Source organism: Macaca fascicularis, chromosome Y (assembly GCF_037993035.2).
Source record: "Macaca fascicularis isolate 582-1 chromosome Y, T2T-MFA8v1.1".
NCBI classification, from domain to species: domain Eukaryota; kingdom Metazoa; phylum Chordata; class Mammalia; order Primates; family Cercopithecidae; genus Macaca; species Macaca fascicularis.
The window spans coordinates 9,627,257-9,643,863 of NC_132903.1; the positions used below are offsets into that span (position 1 = coordinate 9,627,257).

At 45.0% G+C, this 16,607-nt stretch overlaps 1 pseudogene; it reads left to right on the forward strand.

Annotated features, from left to right (window-relative positions):
* Positions 1-1,780: 1,780 nt before the first annotated feature.
* Positions 1,781-16,607, forward strand: part of LOC141409580 (RNA-binding motif protein, Y chromosome, family 1 member B-like) — a 78,694-nt pseudogene continuing 63,867 nt past the window's right edge.

The following is a 16,607-nucleotide window of genomic DNA, read 5'->3' on the forward strand; positions in this document are numbered from 1 at the left end:
CATGTGCACTTTTTATTAAAGCAGTTTTCCTTTGTGCATGTGGCCATAATTTAAATAGACAGGCAATCTACTTAACCACTGTGATTAAAAACTTGTCCTTTCAGTTAGCACATGTCAGATTTCTAGTTTGCTTGACAGAAATTATGGATATTTGACATAAAATGCGTTACTTTAGTGTACGTAGAAGTCTGGGACCATGAATAATCACAGTTTAAATTTCCCTCTGTAAAGCCTTGAATTGTCTCCCTCCTTACATGACAGGATTTGAAACTTGTTTCCTGTATCTCTGGCATAGTAAATAGTTTAATCCGAATAAGTGAGTGCAATCAAGATAAATGGCAATAGCCTAAAACAGAAGCAAAATAAATGTGCTTAAGTTATTTTATTTACCTGGGACACTGACTTACTCTTGTAATCCTGGCATTTGGGAAGGTGAAGGTGGGAGGATGGCTTGTGGTCAGGAGATGGAGACCAACCTGAGTAACATAATGAACTCGTTTAATCTGTTACCATTTTGGCACCAAGGACTCGTTTAGTGGAAGATGATTTTTCCCCAGACTAGGAGTGTGTAAAGGGAGAAGGCTGTGAGTTGGACACGTTGGGGAGCCTGGAGGGCGTCAGGGTTCCAGTGCGCACGGGTTGTGGCGGGGCTGCGGGTCACAGCAGTGTGACGGGGGTGGGGATTGGGCAGCGGATCTGTGAGGAGGACAGGGCGTGGCAGCGGGAGGATAAGTAGGACGGTTTGCAGATGAAACTGTTCCACCTCAGGTCGTCCTCAGATATTACATTTTCCCAAGGAGAGCGCCACCTAGATCTTTCGCATGCGCAGTTCACAGTAGGGTTCCTCCGCTGATCCCACGGGTGGCGCGGCTCAGGCAGTGCGAGTGGTTCACCATCCAGGTTGCCAACGGGCCAGAGATAGGTACCCGCTGGAGGCTAGTGTTTGGGGATCTCTGATCTCTCGTATATTTGAAATCACTAAAAGTTAGTAAAATATTTAAAATATTATCCCCAAGAAAGCATGTACTTGAATTAGGTTAATTTAGTCATATATCAAAATATCAGGCTTGGCGTGGTGTTTCACCCTTGAAATCTCATCGATTTTATAGCCCCATGCCAGCAGTTCACCTGAGCCCAGGAGTTTGAGACCAGCTTCGGCAACATGGGGAAACCTGTGTGTATTCACGCACACACACACACACACACACACACACGGACACACACGCACATACACATACACATACACACACACACACTCAGCTAAGGTTGCGAGCGCCTCTACTCGCAGTTACTTGGGAAGCTGAGACTTGGCACGATCACTTGAGGCTGTGTGGAGGACGCTTCAGTGAGCAGTGCACTTTGGCTAAAGGAAATTGAAGGTTCTCGAGGTGGGGGCGAGGGGCGGGGGGCGGGGGGGAAGACAAGAAAACAAACAAAATCACATTGTACCTCCCAAATGCATAATTTTCAAATTAAAGTGTTTAAATAGGCTTCCTGTGTATTGCAACTTTAGAAAATCACAAGGCTTTTCTTATCTGATTTTCACAAGCAAGTTTTTGTGAGGTACATAGTAAAATGCAGCGTTTGTCCATGAAGTCAGTGCTTCTTTTGCTCTGTATGTTACACATTTTTCATAGTTCAAGTAAGAAATACTAAAAAGATGTCAGCCTCTGTAAGGGTACTTCACTTGAGTTTTCAACACCGTATGTAATAAAATTTTATCTTTTGGGCTTCCTTATCGTTATCTAAATATAGATAATTTTTTACCATTTACAGCAAAATGATGGAAGTGAATCAGCCTGGCAAGCTGTTCATTTGTGGTCTAAGTAGAGAAGCCAAGGAAAGGATGCTTAAGGCAGTATTTGGGAAACATGGTCCCTTATCAGAAGGTAACTCTTAACACCAACATCTATTTTTGGGTATTCTGTATACATATATTTTTACAAGTACAAGTAAACATATACTCAATATATTTGCTTGAATATATGCGTCCAAAGTGATTTTTTGTTGTTGTTTTTAAACTGCTGTTTTAAGTTTCAATTTGATATTTGAAAAAATCTCATGGCCTGCAAGTGAAGGGTCTGTGGTAAGGGTCACCTACTACTGTGAAAGGAAAACAAGCAAAAGTACATTATTTGTGCAGGTAGCGAACAAAATGAAGTAAAATAGGCACACTATACGGGTGACTTAGTATTAAATCACAGTAATGATGTAAAGTGCATTTTTTTTTTTTTTTTGGTTTGATGTAACTTTCAGATGGTTAGTACTGTGGTTATTCCGTTACATAAATGTAAAATGTTTTCATATATTTTAGTTCTTTTGAAGAAAATCGAACCGACAAGTGCAGAGGCTTCACATTTATTCCTTGTGAGAACGCTGCAGATGCTAAGAATGCTGCCAAAGATAGGAATGGAAAGGTAAGGGTCCCTAGTGAATAATATCCTAACTCCGTTTTTCAGTTAACAGTATTAGTAGGTCTTTTTAGTAGGATTAAACTTTTGAAGATAGCAGAATGCCACATGAACTGAAATGCTTTAGCCATCCTCTTCCTTTTGCCATATAAATGCAAGTGTAGTTGAAACGATATAGGAATGCACATTACATAAATTAGTATATGGTAATCCAGTTTCCATGTTTGTATTTCAATAGGAGTGTCAGCAGGTTTTCAAAGCTTACAAAGAGCGGTACAACTTAGAAGAAATCCTCAGGAAAATGAGAGAAAGCAGTCAGTATCTATTAAATGCTAGTAATGGAATTATTTCCAATTATAGAAATAATTGTGTAGCATATACACACTGTGGATAGACACCGAGTCTGACTTACCAGAAAGAAATCTTCTGTAGAAGACACCTAGACAGACTCACGTGATGGAAACATTCTTCCCCACTCTCTGAAAGTACATTCTAGAGAAAGTATATTTAAAGAAGGCGTTTTCATTTAAGGAAGTGTTAAGAAGTTGAAAATAGAAAATAATCTGAGGACATTGAATTTGGATAACAGAACAACTAACTGGCATTTTTACCCCATCGTTGCCCTTTTCTCCTAAGAATGTCTTTAGTCATCAGAGTGGTTTATGTAACATGCATACGTAATTACTAGTTTTCCCAGTGTATTGGATAACTTGTTTTGATGCAATCAATGGTCTCTTGTCCTATTGAGTCTTAACAGTCAAGGGATTGTTTGTTTATTGCAGCTTTAAACTCTTCTGTAATACTATTAACTACAGAATTCCTTTACGTTGCAGTCAAGATCATTCCATTCTGGACCCTTGGGAGCTTTTTGTTTTATAACATTATCACAATCTGATTGTAGTTTCTGTTACCCCTCATGCTATCTTGAATATGCTTTCTTGAACTGCGTGAGCATTACTGTTCTCTGTAAATGTCTCAGAAATAACAATTTACGCTTCAAAAACAACTTAGAATTTATAGTTTCTTCCTCATCCTATATAGTAGGTATTTTGTACTCCCTGTACCATGTATATCATATCTCTTGATTGTTAAATTGCCTTTAGTGTATATTTAAATTTTCCTAGTTGCTTATATTTCTGTCACATGTAGCACACTTCCCAGTACATAGCAGACAGAACATGTTTATTTATTCTTCCACTTTTGTATCTGAAGGTGTGGTAGAACCTGAGAGTTTCTTTTGGTTCATTGCATGGTGTCAGGACTGGAGGTGTTTCTGACTTATGTATAATAATCTGTGATAATATTTTTCCACTAGTTTTCAAGCAGAAAACAGGCAATTTTTGTAGATGTGATTTCTAAATTACTTCATGTCACAAGGTTTATTGTGTGTGTGTATATATATACTATAGGTAGTATATATATTTATATTATATTATACATACATGTGTGTGTGTGCGCGCGCGTGTGTGTTATATGCACCTAAGTATTAAGAATGGACACAAAGGAGGTACTTTCAGGGGCAAAGAACAGTTTAAGAAATTTTGACTAACCTCAGAATACTAGGAAGCAAGCACCCATATGCAAATCTGGGGAAAATCTTTTAGGACTAGAAATAACAAAAGAAGTCTCAAAGTAAGAAAAGTTGGCTATGTGACTGAAAGAGATCTTGGAAGGGATTTAAGATCTTCCACCAAGGACCAAAGCCATGTAATTTTTAAATAGAGTTCTTAGCTGAACTGTTTTCAAACATTACTTTAGACTATAGAAAAGATTAAACTGGAGAAAGTTATTGTGAATTTAATTAGGACATTTAAGCATTTCTGAGAAATGACATGTAGTACTCTACTAAGAGTTGTTTTTTAGGGACACATAAGAAACGAGTAAGGCTGAAAACATGAACGACACCAACCAAGGATCACATTTAAGGAAACAGAAGTAGAGTAAGTGTAGAATTTTAAATCATACAGAGACATTGTACATAACTATAAGCCAAATAAACAAGAAACAATACAAAATCAATAATGTGACTAATCACTTTGACTAAATAACCTCACCTCACTTTTTCTTTTCTTTCTTTTTTCTTTTTCTTTTCTTTTTTTTTTTTTTTCAGATGGGGTCTCCCTCTGTCACCTGGGCTGGAATACAGTGGCGTGATCTTGGCTCACTGAAAGCTCCACCACCCAGGTTCACGCCATTTTCCTGCCTCAGCTTCCTCTAGTAGACTACATCACACCCAGTTTTTTTTTTTTTTTTTTTTTTTTCTGTAGTAGAAATTCAGGTTTCACGGTGTTAACCAGGATGGTCTCCATCTCCTGACCTCATGATCTGCCCACCTCAGCCTTCCAAAGTGCTGGGATTACAGGCATGAGACACCACGTCTGGACAATAACCTTACTTTTCTAATGAGACATTCTTTCATATACACCTGAGACACTGACGTTTTTTAGTTAATGATGTGGATGCAAAGATGAAGTATATTATGCATTGTAAAAAAAGATGTGCTACCTTGTCTTATAGAATTTATGACAGGTTAATTTTTCTTGAGGTGTTATTTTTTAACACTGGAGGCCTTTCAAGAAATTTGAATAATGGAATATGTGTGAATCCCTTCATGGAAGGGCATGTACTCCGTAAATATCTCAAGTTTCACCTTGTGAATGGTGTGGTCATTTCAGGAAAAAAAAAAAAAAAAGAAAAAAGTTTGTTTCAAAGAAAACATCTAGACCTGAAATACGGTTGTTGAAGAATGTTTGTAAAATGTGTTTAGGTTAAATGTAACAATTGTATTGATAGTATACTTAATACTTTTAGTTTTTGCATGGAAAAGCGATAAAAGTAGAACAAGCCAACAAACCGTCTTTTCACAGTGGTGGTACGTGGAGAACACCATCTCCTTCAGGACACATAAGCCCTTTAGGAAGTCTGAGATTGAAAAGAGGATGTAGCGGAGGAACAAGAGGATGGCATCCCTCAGGTGGAGGACACTAGGGTAATATTTTAACACATAAAGATGAAACCAGAGTAAATGAAAGACAGCGTTTGGAGATGTAGAAATTTCTCAATTATATTTACTTCCTATGAAAAGTAAATTAAATTCTTGTTAATGAACAAAATGGTTTGTAAATCCTAAAGAAGTATTACAAGAATGATTGAACTTATATCTAAAAATTGTTTTCAAATCTTATGCATAGAAATAATGCAAATCTCAAACTGAATTGAGTTTATGATTGCTGATTGTCTATACTCAACAGGATTTCTGTAGAACTCATTCCCATTCCTATTACTTTAGAGTTTCTTACTTTGGGACCCCAAAGTTCATAAAAGTTGCATTGTCAAAATACGACGAAATCATGGAAACCCTCCAACAGGACATTAGTAACTCAGTGTTTTAGAAATGATTTCACAATATTTGTTTTTCTCTGAATACACGTGCACACACGTAGGCAGATCTATTCCTTTTTCATTTTGATATGGAGAAGATGCACATTGGCCTGCCATACAGAATCTTTCATTTAAGGAATGTAGAACTTTAATTTCTCCAAAGAGTCTATGACTCAGGAGAAGTCTAAAAACCACTGCTTCACAAACAAGTATGTAACTTTCCTCGCTGGAAGATGAGTCACTGAAAATGGTATTTCTGAGAGATTTACTCGATAGGAATGAGGGGCCAATTTTTACTTAAAAAAACAAAAAGCAAACTATGCATTAAAAATATACCTATTGGTTAGATTGTATTATCTATCAACCAACCTTCAAAAACCTAACATGTCATTTGGAGTTTGAACAACTAGATGTGTACTTCATTGAAGATGTTTTCTCAGGTTGAAATTGCAGTGTATGTTCCACTCTCTTATAAGAGACAGAGCTTTGTGTCCTTTTTAGTCTCAATTGATCTTGAGGTTGAAGTTTAATAATACTCTGCCATGCAGGAGAATGTCACTGTTGATGCCTGTGACACCACCAGGGAATTGGAATATAACTACATTTTTTGTAGACATATAAAAATTTTTCATTATTTAGAATGCAATTCTTAAAGATTATTAAAATGAGCATAGCCTAAGCTGAAAATTACTGTGTTTCATAAAGGAACTGTAGGAATGCTAAATTCTGTTAGCACATTTTACAGAGAATTAATTTTTCTGAGGTGTCACTTTTTGATTCTGTAACTATTTGATTTCCTTTGAGTGGAATTTGGTTTAACATTCTGATGTTTTGATGAAGCTTTTTTCATACCATAATGATATGAACAGCCATTTATCATTGATCTCCTAATATGTTTTTCTTGATTTAGATTATAATTACATATTTAACTGATAGCTTTCTGCTCTCCACTCTCCACTTATCCCATATCTCTTTCACACACCAATATATAATGATTCCTGATTATTTTTGTAGATTTTCTAAACGGACTTTTATTGCTTGAATTACACTAATCTCATATAGAAGTGCTGAATTTTATTTAGAGAAATGTGCAATTTTAAGATTGCAATATGTAAGAAAGATTTATAACATCTAAAATTTAGCCATTTAAGAAACAGTGATACTTCTCAAGATTTTGTTTGAAACACAGATAAGGGCAGATACACTGCTGATCTCCACCTGAGTTCTTCTAGGGAACATTTGGAGTTAAAAGAGGTCCATCTTCAAGAATTGGAAGTCCTCCTCCTAAAAAAGCTGCCCCTTCGACTGTGGCAAGAAGCAATGGTGGGATGGGAGGCCAAGGTAAATGCTACCTGAGAGCCAGACCGTAGTTTTTGTGTGACTGAAAATGAACTATTTACCTGAAAGCTTAAGATTGAGAAACATATTAGAATTGACACATACATGGACCTATTTATTGATAGATAGCTTTTATTTTAGTTTGAATCTCACTAGGCGAATTTCAGATTTATGGTGAAGAAATACTTGACCTTCTAACTGCAGATCAAAGAAATGATTACAAAGAGGCAAATGCTCCATTTAATGCTTTGTTTGCTAGAGAATTCCTCTCACTTTTCCTTAAAGTTCCTGGCAGTATTCTTTGATGACAGGCTTCTTAATCTAATCAATTCTTCCATTTCCTAGGTCCCGTTTTATTGGACCCCCGGTGTTCCAACCTAAAAATTGCATGTTCAGTTTCTTTGTCAGTTTGGAGTCTCGCTCCCACCAGGCCAGGCACTGGTAAGATGATGGCTCACTGCAGCCTCAAATTCCTGAGCACATGCAATTCTTCTGTTTCAGTCTCCTGAATTGCTGTGACTAGTGGCATGCACCACCACACCTATCCAATAGTTTTTTTCTATATTTTTCTAGAGACAGCATTTCACTACATTGTCAGAGCTGACATTAAAGCCCTGGGCTCAAGTAGTCCGTCTGCCTCAGTCTTCCACACTGGCTCCAGTGTGAGCCACTGTGCCTGGCCATAGTTTCTGTGACTTCAGTATATGCAAAGCATTCTTACTGGTTATGTGAGGATACTAAGAACTACAAGAGCATTTAGCAGAAAAGCAGTCACTGGGCTTAAATACTATTTAAAAAGGAAAGTATTTGTAAGCCTTCAAATGTGGACACGGAAGAGTCCAACATTTTTCAGTTAAGTGGGTATCACCGAAACGCAGAGTTATGAAACACGAGGGGGCTGTATATTTATCATTAAAATTGTACAGGGAACTTTACACCTTAACACAAGATCCTTAGTGCAGGATTTGAAATTATTTCAGGAGAGAATTTAGAACCAAGCAACATGAAGCGAGCAGTAGGATAGAATAGAAGGAATAATCTTGAGGAGGAGAAGAGTAAGATTTCAGACTGAACAGAAAAAAGGAAGACAAAACAGTCACAGTTCTCAGCAAGAAGTTTAAGCAGAACAAATTGAAATTCTTACTCGAGCCTGCATCATAACATGGAGGAAATGGAAAACTTCCATTTTCAATTTTACATTTCAATTAGAGGATTGCTGAATTTAGGTAATAATTGAGTTCACAATACACCAGCTAGCACGTTTCCACTAAAAGATTAGCCATGAACGCATCATTGGTGAAAGACTGACCTCTAAGAAATAGCACGTGAAGAGTATATTAAAGGAAAACTTTAACAGACGTTTCTGTGTGTGTGTGTGTGTGTGTGTGTGTGTGTGTGGGTGTGTGTGTGTGTGTGTTGTTGGGTCTCAAGCACCTGGGATGATGTTTCTGTATGTGTTTGTGTTTTTGTGTGTGTGTGTGTGTGTTCTGGGGTCACACACCTGAGATGATGCTTGTGTGTGTGCGTGTGTGTGTGTTGTGGAGGGGTGATTTTGTGTGTGTTTATGTTATGGGGTCTCACACACCTGGGATGATGTTGCTGTGTGTGTGTGTTGTGGGGTCACACACCTGGAATGATGTTTGTTTGTGTGTATGTGTGTGTTGTGGGTTCACACACCTGAGATGATGTTTCTGTGTGCGTATGTGTTGTGGAGGGGTAACGCTTTGTGTGTGTGTTTGTGTGTGTGTTGTGGGGTCTCACACACCTGGGATGATGGTTCTGTGTGTGTGTGTGTGTGTTGTGGGGTCTCACACACCTGGGAATATGTTTCTGTGTATATTTGTGTGTGTGTGTGTGTGTGTGTGTGTGTGTGTTGTCAGGTCTCACACACGGGGTGATGTTTCTGTGTGTGTGTTCTGGGGTCACACACCTGAGATGATGTTTGTGTGTGTGTTGTGGAGGGGTGATATTTTGTCTGTGTGTGTGTTGTGAAGTCTCACACACCTGGAATGATGTTGCTCTGTGTGTGTTTGCATTGTCGGGTCACACAACTGGAATGATGCTTCTGTGGGTGTGTGTTTGTGTGTTCTGGGGTCACACACCTGAGAAGATGTGTGTGTGTGTGCGCGCATGGTGGAGGGGTGTTTTGTGTGTGGGTGTGTATTTGCTCTCACACACCTTGGATGATGTTGCTGTGCGTGTATGTGTTGTGGGGTTACACTCCTTGGATGATGTTTCGGTGTGCGTGTTTACATGTTGTGGGTTCACACGCCTGAGATGTTTTTGTGTGTGTGTGGCCCCCTCATGCCTGGCTCCGCCTTTCTGGGGGATGGCAAAGTCTCCTTGGCAGCCTTGCCCTCCTCTCTCACCCCCTCCTGAGGCAAACTTTCTCTGCCCCCAGTGGATTTAGAGCTAGCATGGACGGATGGGGTCTGGGGCTGGTGGTGAGGTCTGCAGATCTCTCCTGCATGAAGACCCCGTGGAAGTGGAGAGTAGAGGGGTCCTATAGGCTACAGCAGGAACAAAGCCGACATTTTAGAGGAAAAAGCCATGGGCAGCATCTGATGGGCATTCGGGCACTGCCCTGGCTGTAGCAGCTGGTGGCACATGCTGGCCAGTCCTCTCCTCAGCTGGCCTGCAGGTGGCCAGGATGCTCTGCCTTTGGGCAGCCCCTACCCTCCCTCACCCCATGTCGCCCAGGGCCCCCATGCAAAAGCAAGAGCACACTGTGGAGGGAGGTCTGAGGCTTTATTCACAGGCCACGGGAGGACGGAGGCAGCGAGGACAGAGATGGGGGCGGTGCTCCAGGATGGCCTCTCCACCCCCAGGATTGTCAGGGAGCCCCTGATGATAAGATTGTGGGGCTGGAGGATGCGAAGTCCCAGGAGAGGCGGAGGGTCTCTGCCTTGAGGGTCCTTTCTGGCCTCTCTACTTCCAGCACCCACCCACTTTGCCCTTGGCCCAGGACCCAGCCTTCTTGCTCTTGCAAGTGGGAAGCAAGTGGTCCTTGAGGGTCAAGGCCTCTGGCCATACCCCTTTCACTCCCCGACTCTGGGAGGACTGTCAGCCCAATGCCAGGCCGCTCTCAGGGCGCACACCCAGTTTCAGTCCAGGCAGAGCGCACTCACCTGTGCCTGGCGGGCCTGGGTCGTTAGTGTGGTTAGGGGGCTAGCACGTGAGCCCGGGACACACTCCCTCTGTCCTTCCTTCCTTGCCTGAGGTACCACTGCAGACAGACCCCCAGCTGGGGAAGACTGTCTTGGCAGACAATAATCCTCCCAGATGCTTGGCCTCAAAGGAGCTCATGGCCCTCCAGGCGGTGGCCTCCGAGGGGTGATGATCCCAGGAGCCTGCCCCATTTGTCAGAGGGCTTCACATGGCCGTTGAGTGAGGAGGAGCTGGGTGTGGCTGAGGGATGGAGGCAGGCGGGGGAGAGGAGTGCTTGGGCCTGCCAGGCCAGCCCCTTTCAGACAAGGCTACTCAGCAGGATGCGTGGCTGGGAAAGGTCGTGCCCTCACACGTTCCTGAGCACCCTCAGCACATGCACACGTGCACACACGCAGGCACATGCACACCACGCCAATTGCCTGCCCTCAGAAGGGCCTGCACAGGATCCCTGACAGCACAACGGGGAAGCTGTGACGTCACCTGCACTGTGGAGGAGACTGCCCTAGGCGCCGCAGGGAAGCCAGGGCCACAGGAGGAGGGAGAAGAATCCCAGAAAACATCCAAACTCCAAGTAGCCCCCAAACACGGCGATCCTTGGGGAAATGGAACTGGCTGCACAGCTGGGCTTGGTGACAGGATGCCCAGCGTGACATCGTTGGGAGCACCCTGAGTGCAGCCCCGTGCAGGTGGTCGAGTAGCTGTGCCAAGGGATTCCACAGCCTCCAGGGACACGATTTTATGGAAGAGGCATCACCATCCTGAGGAGTCCATGATTTTGCCCAGCGTCACAGAGGGGCTGGTGACAAAGCCCTGGCTGCTTAACTTCCTGTCCTAGGTCCCTGGGAGGGCGGGTCACTTGAGGGCCCCGGTTGGCCACACCAAAGGCCACCCTCGCAGCTCCATCCGGAGGTCCCTTGGCTGCCTTCTCCCTGCAGCCAGTGCCAGACTCGGGGCGAGGGCATGATGGGCGAGTCCCACTGGGCTCCCTCCTCCTGACTCTGCCATCCGCCAGGGCTCCCCTGGGTGCAGGAGAGGGAGGAGGCTCCAGGTCGCTGGTCACAGGCCTGCAGATACTGGCCCGAGTGGCCTGGCCAGATTAGTCTTGTTTCTGTCCTGCTGAGACCGGCCACCACCAGCCCGTGTTAGGGATCAGCAGCTGGTCCCACAGGCCCCTGTGCCTGGCATGGAGCAAGGACGGCAGGACTACTCATTGCTTCTGGGCCTGGTCAGTGTACCTCCTGAGCATGGTGATCTGTGAACAACACGAGTGACTCACTGTGACGACCCGAGGGTCAGGCCTGCGTGTGTTGGTCAAAGGCCCATCTCCACCACAGGGTGGGCGGGGCTGCTGGGACCCCACCAGGGCTCTTCGGTTCCCTTACTGTCTCCTGGCTCCTTGTGCAGGGCGACGCCGTCCTTTGGCCCTCTGGCTCGTACCTGGTCTTACTCTCAGTGGCCTGTACTGGACTCGGCTGCCACACACAGCAGTCCAGACCTGGCCACTTACCTTCAGCCTGTGGCAGGATGTGGGGCGGGGAATGTGAACCATGAATGGGGCAAAGGTGCAGGTGACGCCTGCGGACACCTCCTTCCCAACTCTGGCTCCCTTCAGCCTTGTCCCTGAGGCAGAGGAAGTGGTGAGGCTTACCTGAATAAGCCCCCAAGGTAGGGCCAGGCCCCTGGAGTCCTCCTCCAGCCAGCGAGGAACAGGGGCCTGGGGTGCCTGGGGAGGAGTTGCCAGGTCCTGCAGGGTCACCCCCCGACCCTCAGGGCTGAGTCCTGCAACATCTACCCCTCACCTCAGTTTGTCTTCACTGAGGTGGTTGATATCGGATCTCTCAGACAGAATCTTCTTCATTTTGCAATCCGTCTGCTTCTTACCTTTCTTCTGGTCAGCCTGTAGGGTCCAGGCCCAAAGAGAGGGGCCTGGTCTCTGGAGGGCACTGGGAGCAGCCCACACTGAAGGCTGCCACCATGCTCCCAGCAGCGGTACGCACCTTGACCAGATAGCTGCTGTAGTTGGCTGCCATGGAAGACAGAGCCTTCCTCTTCTTCAGATTGTTCTCTGCCTTCCTCATGGTGTCCTCCTCCTCACTTCTGGCTTTTTCCTCCAGTGGAGACCCTGGCCCCAAGATGCTCAGGGATGGAGGGAGTGCTGTGCTTTCTGGGCAGGCTTTAGGGACCCGCCCTGGGCTTAGAACTGTCTGGAAGGAAGCTCCAGGTCTTGGCCAGGATTGGTTCCCTTGTGCGGGTTACTGCAGGGTGTGGGGGTCTTAGTCAGTGGCTCTGCTCATTGGCCAGTGACCATGAGAAACCCGGGAGGAGGAAGGCCTCAGCCCCCTACATTTCTCTGGACCTGGGTTTCATTCACTGATGAGGCAGTGGTGGGGATGGTGCACTCCTCACTGCCAGTCTGACCTGGCGTTCCCTCTCCTTCTCTGCCCGAATCCTCTGCTCCTCTGCTGTCTCTGCACGGGTGCTTCTCCTGCTGCCAGAGACCGGGGTCTGCTCAGCCATGTCCCCAGCTCCTCCCAGGGTGCCCACCAGTCCGTGCTGCAACCTGAACTGCCCTTCTCACGATTCTCTCCTTGAGAGCGATCAGCTCTTCTTCCTCCTTCTTCCGAGCCTCAACGTGGCTGTCAATGAGGGCCCGGAGCTCCATTAGGTCTTTGTTCGGACGCTTCTTTTGGATGTGCTGTGGGCAGGGTCAGTGGGCGTCAGCCCCAACCCTCTCTCCAAATGCTGCCCTGCCTGGCCTGCCTTGCAGCAAGAGGCCCCTTCCCTTGCTCCAGCAGAGAAGCCCTGTCTCCCTTGGCCACCATGAACATGGCAAGTGGCAAGGAATGTTTTGCCTTCTTCACATTCCCATGGCTGCTATCCCCATAGGGGCCAAGGGTGACCTGACTGCAGAGCCACAAAGCAGGGATGGTGCCTAGCCAGAAGGTCCTCAGCATCGTTGGGATGGACTGATTCTGACTTGCTCTGTCATCAACCTCAGAGTTGCCCTAAATGGGCCTGACAGAGAGAAGACTGCCGAATGAGAGAAATTTGTTGGATAAATAGATGGGCATGTGAACAGATGAACTCATGGATGGGTGGATGAGTGATATAGGATGGAGACAGATGAGTGGGTGGATAGATGGATGATTGGAGAAATGGAGGATGGATGGATGGATGGATGGGTAGGTGAATGGATAGAAGAGTGGGTGGATAAGTGGGTGAGTTTACGGATGGGTGATTGGGTGGGTAGATGGATTGATGAATGGGTGAGTGGATACGTGGCTGGTTGGATGGATGGAAGTAAGGATGGATGGATGGATGGATGGATGGATGGATGGATGGATGGATGGATGGATGGATGGACAGATGGACGGATGGATGGATGGGTGGATGAGTGGGTGGGTGGGTGATTGCATGGGTGAGTGGATAATGGATGGATGAATGAACGGAAGGGTGAACGGGTGAGTGGATGGATGGAGAGATCTATGGTTAGGGGGGTGCATGGGTAGGTTGGTGGGTGGGTGGATGGATGAATGAAGGGATAGATGGTTGGGTGAATGGGTGAGTGGGTCGGTGAGTGTATTGATGGGTAGGTGAATCCGTAGGTGCTTATGTGGGTGGGTGGATGGATGGATGGATAGAAAGATAGATGGAGGAGAAGGGAAGAGAGATGTTTGTTTTTACAGAGGATTCCTCTGGTCCAGGCAAAGGTTATGGTAGAATTGCCTGGATCCAGGGGTCCTCAGCTGTGCGTGCTGGGGAAGAAGTGACCTTCTGAGGCCTGGCCTGGAGCCGAAAAGCTGGGGTGTGGGGAAATGGTGGCCATGTTGACCGGAGCCCTATAAACTTGCATGGAAGTCCACTTTCTCCTTTTCTGGGATCTTAGGAGCAGTGAGTCTCAAGAGCAGACAGAGAGGCTGCTGAGTAGAGACCCGGGAAGCCATCCCAGAGGGTCAGCCTCGTGCCTTTCTCTGCCTGGCTCCTCCTGACCCTGGTGACCTCCTGCTCTGGCCCCCTCCTGAGGATGCCCTGCCTAGTGGTATGTTTGCCCTAGCTTTATGCTTCTGAGGTTTGTAGCCCACCATCCCAAGAGTGGCTTGAGCCCCGTCAAGAAGGCCTCAGCTCCAGCGCCGCTGTCTGCCTTTTGGCTTTCGGCCATTGCAAGTGTCGCTGCACCCCAGCTACCAGGAAGGGTACCTCCGTTTCCTTCTCAAACAGATAAACTAACGCAGTCAGGTCGTGTGAGCAGCTATGGTGCGGTGGACTCCCTGGGCAGGAATGGCCGCTGCAAGCCTTTGCCTTTCCCCAACTCCTGATTTTCTCCAGCCCCTCTTTTTCCCCAGCCCCTCTTTCATCTTTCTCTCTGGGGACCCAAAGGAAAGAGGAGAGGAGGCTGTGAAGAAAGCAATCTGAAGGGGAAATGAGGCCCCCTCTACGGATGGGTGTGTGATCCCCTCCTCTCACTAACACATTCCAGATGCAGCAAAGAGTTAAAACAACACTTTTTTTTTTTTTCAACAATATCAATCAAAAACTGGAGGAGGGAAGGGTTTCCTAAGCTCAGAAGCAGCAGAAGGTGGCTCTAAGGGAAGGAAAGCCAGATGACGCCACACAAATGAAAAACTTATGTATGTGAAAAAAAAAGAACAATATAAAGGCCAAAAAGAAAGACTCAAAATATATTTTCAGCAAATACAGAGAGGACTTACATCCTTAGGCAAACTGATGACTAAGAAAACACAGAGACGCCTCCACCATGAGACAAATGAGCAACGGCCGTAGCTACGAGTTCTTAGAGAGACGACCCATCCACAAATACAGGGAAACGTTGGCCCCAAGTGACTATCGGGGCACAAAGCCAAGCAACCATGAGGTGCTCTTTCTCATCCATCACAGGCTGTGACATTAAAGCACGTTTCTGTGCTTGAGTGAGGAGGGTGTAGGACACAGACCCGTTCACATCGCACGTAGAAGACAATGTTGGCCAGGCCTCGTGGGAACCAATTTGGCATTGGATGTCAAAGTCTTAACAACATTCATACTCTTTGAGATAGTAATTCCAGTTCTGGGAATGTGGCCTACGGAAATAACCCTAAAGACCAAAAACGCTTTCCAACCAATGTTATTTATGACAGTAAAGTATTGGGGAAAGCCTGCAATAGGGGAATGGTGAGGAAAATTACGGTTTGTCCAATTGATGGAATATTATGTGGCCATTCAAAATATTTAAAAAGACTGTGTAAAAACATGGAAAAATACTTACGAATAGTGCTACATTGTACAAAAGCAGAATTCAAGGCTGTATAGACAGTATGATGTTTGAAAAACAGTGCCCAATTTAAGTCTTTTTTTCGAGGCCCTATGTATGGGAAAAAGGAACAGATAAGGCTCTTTATTTATTTCTTTTTATTATCTCTTTTCCACAGTGTGGCTGGCTGGGTGGGAGAATTATAGATGACGTTTTTTCTTCATTTGACTTTTATATATTTCCAAATGCTCTTTCATGAGGTGCCTTGTTTTCTTTTTTTTTCTTTCTTTCTTTTTTAAAATTATTATAATACTTTTAAGTTCTAGGGTACATGTGCGTAACGTGCAGGTTTGTTACATATGTATACTTGTGCCATGTTGCTGTGCTGCACCCATCAACTCGTCAGCACCCATCAACTCGTCATTTACATCAGGTATAACTTCCAATGCAATCCTTCTCCTCTCCCCCCTCTCCGTGATAGGCCCTGGTGTATGATGTTCCCCTTCCCGAGTCCAAGTGATCTCATTGTTCAGTTCCCACTTATGAGTGAGGACATGCGGTGTTTGGTTTTCTGTTCTTGCGATAGTTTGCTGACAATGATGGTTTCCAGCTGCATCCATGTCCCTACAAAGGACACAAACTCATCCTTTTTTATGGCTGCGTAGTATTCCATGGTGTATATGTGCCACATTTTCTTAATCCAGTCTGTCACTGATGGACATTTGGGTTGATTCCAAGTCTTTGCTATTGTGAATAGTGCCGCAATAAACATACGTGTGCATGTGTCTTTATAGCAGCATGATTTATAATCCTTTGGGTATATACCCAGGAATGGGATGGCTGGGTCATATGGTACTTCTAGTTCTAGATCCTTGAGGAATCGCCATACTGTTTTCCACAATGGTTGAACTAGTTTACAATCCCACCAACAGTGTAAAAGTGTTCCTATTTCTCCACATCCTCTCCAGCACCTGTTGTTTCCTGACTTTTGAATGATTGCCATTCTAACTGGTGCAAGATGGTATCTGATTGTGGTTTTGATTTGCATTTCTCTGATGGCC